General features: G+C 39.0%; 1 long non-coding RNA gene across 2 annotated transcripts in view; it reads right to left on the bottom strand.

The window, feature by feature from the left end:
• LOC108449657 overlaps positions 1-7,034 on the bottom strand; it is a 29,535-nt gene extending 22,501 nt beyond the window's left edge. The window contains exons 1-2 of one of the 2 annotated variants that reach the window (XR_001865916.1): positions 6,132-7,032; positions 3,574-3,741 (exon numbers count right to left, since the gene is read on the bottom strand). This is a non-coding gene — a long non-coding RNA (uncharacterized LOC108449657). Of the gene's footprint in view, positions 1-3,573; positions 3,742-6,131 lie in introns of both variants that reach the window. The other variant, XR_001865915.1, reaches the window with a different exon arrangement.
• Between the last annotated feature and the right edge of the window lie 13 nt (positions 7,035-7,047).

A 7,047-nucleotide genomic window follows, 5' to 3' on the forward strand; every position in this document is an offset into this window, starting at 1 on the left:
CCTGCTGAGCCAAGTTTCAGATAAGACATTTGAATGTGGATAAAATGTGATAAGCTAGTTTTGGAGGAGTTCTACAGAAATTGCGTTTCCTCATCTACCTACATATCGTTACTCTTTACCATTAAAAACACTCAGTCTAGATGTATCTACAATTTAAATATTTGAGAGCTTACTACGGACTGAAGTGTTACATAGCCTCAGATTTCTCACCTCTGCCATAAGCTTCTTGAGGAACCTGAAGAAGGAGCTGTTAAAAGCTGCAGTGGGTTGTGTCAGTGTGTGAAGATATCCACGTACATTATTAAATACACCTCTGAAGTACATCTTCTCCTACCCAGAGAAATTCAGTGGTGAGAGGGAGGGGAACCTCATGAGAAATCATTCAGAGGATCTGAGGCAGGGTGAGAATCAAAGGAATCATCTGGAGATCAGTGCAATCATTTGTAAAAGATAAGCACTTTCTGTGAATATTTACAACTTTGGAAAAACACTATATAGATTATAGATCAAGGAGAACTTCTGTTCTGAACAGTAAGAATAATGAAGGTCAGGACCTATTATATATTATGAGATATCATCATGTATTAAATCACAGCCTCCTTAAATCTCTTAAAGCAAAACTCAAACTGTTTTGTTTGACAAAACCTCTATCTTTTCCCCCTCAACTTTATTATCTCCATTCTCCTCAGATGGTCCAGTGGTAGGATAAAATAATACATGATGCAATGACTAAAAGATTGATCCAGACAAATGAAAAAATCAAATACAGAGCATTCTTTTTTAAATTATGAGAGCTTTTAAACATTTTCTGCAAGAAGATTCAAAAGAGATTATTTGGTCCATGGCTTTTCCACCATGGCCAAGCTGAATATCATCATCAAAACTTTGCTCTAGCTCAGCCAGAATTGATAAACTTGTTTAGGGCACTGGCAGGTGAAAACCTCTGGCCTCTCTTATATAGCAAGTCCAGTTTGATATCATACACTCCCTTTTTGGTCTTAAAATCTACTAATATGTTTTCAACCATGTCAAGTGCAGTAACTTTTTGTACAAAATGGAATCTCTGTCACCTTTATTCTCTTGCCAATGTGTACTGCTAGCTACAATTTAGTCTGGCACGTGAAGGATCTAGAGGACTAACTTATCACTCCTTTTTAGACTGCTGTGTGTTAATTCCAAGAGACTGCCCTCTAGCCAGCCCTTGCATTTCGTTCACTACATCTTGCATATAAATATTTTACTGAGCTCCAGTATAAAAGTTTGATAGAATTTGAACTGAGGAAGCATGGATGAGACAAGGATATTCAAGCTTATATTTATAAAATAAAAATGGTTTTTATCTTGGCTCTCTTACTCAAGCAATTGAGACGAAAGTGTATTTGGTGCTCTGAGTTTTGCAGGGAGAGGGATTTTATATTCTCATAATAATCATGAAACACATGTTTGGATATTAAGGGAGATCGTTAAACTGTTCTGAGCCATAACTTTAGGAAGTCACACCTTCAGAGCATCCTTTCACTAATACTGGAGTGTTTAGAGGCCATTTTTTTTGTATAAAATTATACTAATTAACTAAATGTCTCTGTGATAAGGTTTCTCTCATTTCACAGTGAGCAGAACAGTGGAAGGAGCTAGAAAAGATGGTTTAGAAGTAAATTGGTTATGAAATTCAGGGTATTTTGTTGATAGAAAGGAAACAAATTATGAGCTCGTAGGTAGATAAATATACTCCAAGCTTGAAAATATGGATTACTGAACTGAAAAATTATATCTTCTTGACTATAATTGCATAGCCCCTAAAAATAGCAAAAAGTGTATTTGGAGTGTGGTGTTCCAAGAGTTTGAAAATTAACGATGAAGAAGTGATGTAATTTGGGACCAATATGTTCCAAGATATCAAAATGTGAGACATGTCAGGATTTTTCTAAATAGAAACTGAAAAATGCTGCCCGCCTTGTAGTTACCATCTCTAAAATAGCCAATGCTATAAATAGTAATACAAGTTTATGTGCTATGTCTCCCTTTTAGTAGAAGTTCTAAGGTATTGGCCTTGACACCATGCCCATGCTTCTGTCACTTAACTTTGGAGTTTTTTTCCATTTCCAGAAACAAGATGCCTGTAGTGCAAATTTGCCCATAATAATCCCTTAAAATATGGTTTATTTTTATCCTATAAAGGAACTTTAAAAATTCAAGTCACTATACTTCCCAAACTGCTCAATGCTGTTAACATTCTTCTTTTAGCTTTGCATCATATACAATAAGCATTTCATTTGCCTAATGAAAAACATATTTAAACTAATGAGTACACAGTGTTTTTATTTACATATGCAATTAAAATTTACCACTATTAATAGCTGACAGAGGGGAAGAGAAAGTGTGATTTATTCCAGTAAGAGCATACTCTTTCAAGAGGACAGCACTTCACAGGCAGCATTAAAGACAGAGTTTTAAAATTGTCATCAGTGTGGAAATAAACAAAATTCTGGTGTGTCCTAGTCCCTGTGGTCCATTCCTGAAGATGAAGCCAGCAGCTCTTTATGCCTCCCGAGATGCACCAGAATTAATCATCCCTTTACAGACCCCCAGCCCACATTTCTCCCCCATTCCTAGGGCTCCCTGGAGGAGCGTGGGTGGGTTCTCCCAGCTGGACCGATCCTGCAGTTTGTTCTGTGAGAGCAGAGCCACGGGCACCAGTCAGACTGGGCGCTCCTCAGAGCCTGGTGGGAGCTCGGCTCAGTAAAGGAGTGTGCTGCTCTGCAGATCTGCAGGAGAGGAAAATAACACCAAATGTGCACAGAGCGAGGGAGGAGAAGCAGGGTCACTTGCTGCAAATGGCACAGGAGGGAGAAACCTGGAGGTGGGGCTGCCTGCAGCAGGCAGTGGCTATCTGACACTGACACAGAGCTGGCCACAGTGAAATGAGATTAATCAAAAGGAGTCAGAGATGCAGAGATCTTTAGCCCACCCCATTCTTCTTAGAAACAGAGTTCAAAGACAAGCATCAGACATCAGCTATCACAGAATGGACAAACATGACAAAGGGTGCTAAATCTTCCACCTTTCTGCCATTATCTCTCACAGATGTTACAGAGCTTGTCAGGAGAAAGCAGATTTCTGCTTCGAGCTGCACCATGTGCAAATATGCTCTTGCTGAACAGTGCTGCTACTACAGCACACTCTGTTCTGGCAAGCAAGAATTTTATCAGCAGCACTATAAAGGCACTCAAATTCAATCCATCCTTATTGATATGAACTGATACACATTTTTCTAAACATTTTGTGAATGGTGTAATCATAGCTAGGACATGGAAAATATTAGTAATGTACATGAAAACAATCTTTACAAGCAGCAATAATTTTGCTTTGATTTGAAACTTTGGGTTGAGTTGCCCATTTTTTAATTTAAAGGAGGACATATGAAGAGACAGCAGAGAAAAGATGAAGCTTTAATAATAACACATCTACTGAAAAGTAGGATTTTTTTTTTTAAAAAACTGGCATTTTTGATCAAAACCTTTTCAAGTGGAAAGCGAAACCACAGTTGAAAAACCCTGACTGCAGAAGCATTACCTGCTTATCGCAGCTGAATGTTGGTTCTCTTGCAGATGGCTGGCTGCAGTCACTCCATATTTATGGCATGTGCTCCTGTGTGCGGTGGGAGAAGGGCTGGCAGTGCTGGTACCAGGGCTGATCGAAGTGATCATTGCTACTTTGCTTACACAGACAGATACTCACATGCTGCAGGGCAAAAATGGGTTGAAAGGCTGAAAGGATGTGGAAACTCCCAGCCATAATGTCTAAAGGTGAGCTGTTGTTGCAGTGACTTTCCCAGGTGGAGAGCTTTGAAAAAAGGCTAATACACTGAGAGGTGCCTCTGCAGTTCTGAGGCAGAGGTGTTCAATGACATTAGGGATAGTTTTGCACTCACAATCCTGGTGCAAAAACTGGACATAACCATGGCTAACCACTCCAGACCCCCAGCTGGATCACAGAGCACAACCGCTGTGTGCTCAAACACACAGTGTGGGCGCAGATTTAGTGCCTGTGACCCTGCCGTGTCTCCAGATGGGGCTGCTACAAATGGAGCTGTACACTGGGTGGAAATGCAGGATTTTCTGCAGAAACTTGTCAGTTGTGAAGTTCATTTTAAGAGCTGAATCAGTTATTTACTACCTATATTGTGCTAACACTCAGCTCCGAGGTGCTGTTGCTGTTTACAGCATACAAGGAAACAAAAGGAATATCCAATACCAAGAGGAGATTCACTTTTGAGTTACACAGGCTGTAAGGAAACAGGCAGATGATAGAAAACAGGCAAGCAAATCTGTAAACATAGACCACAGGAATTATGAAGTGCTTTGTGCATTATAAAATCAATGCTGTTATTCACAATGCTGGAAGACAGATTCAGGAGCCTACACTTAGGTAACAATTTCTCCCTTTCTTCCTGTTCTGTCTTTTTATTCATGGCCATAATGTATGTGTTGGGGGGAGAAAAATCAAGAGGATGGCTATGTAAAAATACTGTACCGTGTAAAAGATGCTGTAAATCTCTGATTTGTTTGTCTCTTTCCAATTGTGCAGAACCATGAAGCATGAGCAGGGTTGTCAGCGCCAAACAAGAGTCAATATTGCTGTGAAAGACTAAATTGTATTCTTTTCCACCTTCTGCTACATTAACAAAATTGCTTGCTAAGTTCTGATTCTAGGACATTTGCAATTTGCAGTAGCTGATGATGATGCATGAAGCAGAAAGAATGTGTTGATTTTTAAACTGGATTCAGTTGTTACAGGAGGAATATTTTGAAATTATTATTTACAAACTCTTAAGAATCATAGTGGAGTGCCCTAACTATATTAATTATGGAATATCAAGATGTTACTTTAAGAGAGTTAATTTTCTAACTAATTGCTGCATTACAAAAGCAGTTACTAGATTGTTCTAGAATCTCTTGCCCCCTCCCCCAGCAATTAATTAGTCAAAATTAAATAAATGGTAATGTTATGGTTAAATGACTCAGGTTCTACATGGCTGTAGGTGATACAGCTGCAGTGCCTTAAGTTCTACTGACAGCCTGAGCTCTCAGAAGAAACATTAAGCAGCAACTGAGTACATGTTTTATGCCTAATGATCACTGAGTTCCATTAAAACATATGTGTACTGGTTTGAAGAAACACATCGTATGAATTAGTACGAAATGGCTTTCAAAGAGAAAAGAGCTACTCAGCCCTGTCCTTCCTTTTCTTTAAGCTTAAGGATTCTTGTTAGTGTTTTCCCCTCCTCCCCCCAGAAATTCCTTGATGGTTTTGCCTTTAAAATTCAGCATAGTTTCACAAGACTCTTTTCCAGAACAGCACGTAGAATGTATTGCTGAAACGGAAGGATATTGCACACAAAAATAAACTGGCCGAATAATGTAGCTGCTCTGAATTATTCACAGCTATCTAGCAAGCATTGTTTGCAATGGAGCAACTAAGTAAACAGGATGGAAAATGAGTTTTGGCATGATTCTAGGAATTAGCATTCTCCATTTCTATGGTAACATTGATAAAAAGTTGTTGCTAATAATAATGAAATACACGCAGAATAAAAATAAGTAAGCTAAATAGAAGTCATCTATTGTAAGCCTAAGTGTTTTTCCCTTTCTACTGGGAAACACGTGTACAAGCTTGCACACATCTCAGCTTTGGTACAGCACAACTAATGCGTGTATTATTAGCTCAGTTTGCCAGCAAGTAAAGACAGATGTTTGATGAATGCGTATTGACCTAGGGTAGCTATAGGAAGACTATTAACAGAGAAAAACCTGTGAAGAGATTGTGTTTGTTTCACAGGCATTTTGTAGAATCATAGATTCGTTACCAACCACTAATGAATCCAGGGTGTATTAAAATTTTTGGTAGTTTTTCTCTGACAAGAATGCCCAATGATAAAAATACACAGAAAGAACTTTCTCAGCTGAGAAAATGTGCCTAGCACATTTATAGTCTTAGGTAGAAAACAATTTTCTTTACCTCCAGCTATTGATATAATGTATTATATAATTCTTATCAGTACACATATACATATTTATATCTTTTTATAGTTTTATAGATCTGTATCTAGAAAAAAATATTTTTTGCCTTACCAGGGTCTCTCAAATCTCAGTTGCAGTGGAAGGAAAATAACAAAAAACCATAACGCAAATCTCACCATCCCTTCCCTTAGCAGAAAACTTGTGAAGGTTCCTGATGATACAGAGGAGAGAAGTCTGATCCCATCACCAAATAAATCAAAATCCATTACAGGGAAACAAGGAAGAGAAGGAGGGATGAAGAATTACAAAACCTCATCTGTTAAGCTTTGCCTCAAATACAATCTGAATGTGCAGCAAAGCTCTACCAGCTTTACATAAGCAGGGCTTCTCATTCATTTTCACAGGGTTCTGTATTTTTAAGTTCTAAAGAAAAGGAAAAAACACTGAAAGTTGTCAAATATTTTCAGCTTCTGGGTGGAACTGAATTCCTGATCTGAAAGACAGATTTAGCAAGGTTTCCGGGGCACACTGAAAAATACAAATAATTTAGAGACAGTGTGTGGGAGATGAAGCGTCTAAGTGAACCAGCAGCATCAAGAGCAGCCAGGGGAGAGAACTGTCTAAATCATCTGCAGAAAAGAGTAATACACCTCCTGCATGTGTGCTAGGGGAGGTATAAACAGCTTTTTGCCGAAGAAAAATACATTTGGATCAAAGATACAGTGTGAAACATAATAAAAGCTGCTGAAAGCAGCTCCAGCCAGTGCTGTTAGTGAGTGAGTGTGTGTCAGCCTGTGCTCCTCAGGTGCCCACTGCACCTCCCTGTGCTGGCTTGTGCTTTTGCTCCTCTTCCTTTGGGGGTCAGACGCCAACCTTCACCTTAGATGTCCTCAGGTCTATACCAGAGTTCACACTTGCACTCTGGATAACAGAGTTTGAAAACTCTGTCCACAGTAATTTTTTGTTGGATAGAGGACTAAAATCAGGAGGCTCCTTTGAGAGTTCCAGCCAGGAGAGTGGCTGGGGC

This window comes from Corvus brachyrhynchos, unplaced genomic scaffold (genome assembly GCF_000691975.1).
Source record: "Corvus brachyrhynchos isolate BGI_N302 unplaced genomic scaffold, ASM69197v1 scaffold279, whole genome shotgun sequence".
NCBI classification, from domain to species: Eukaryota; Metazoa; Chordata; class Aves; order Passeriformes; family Corvidae; genus Corvus; species Corvus brachyrhynchos.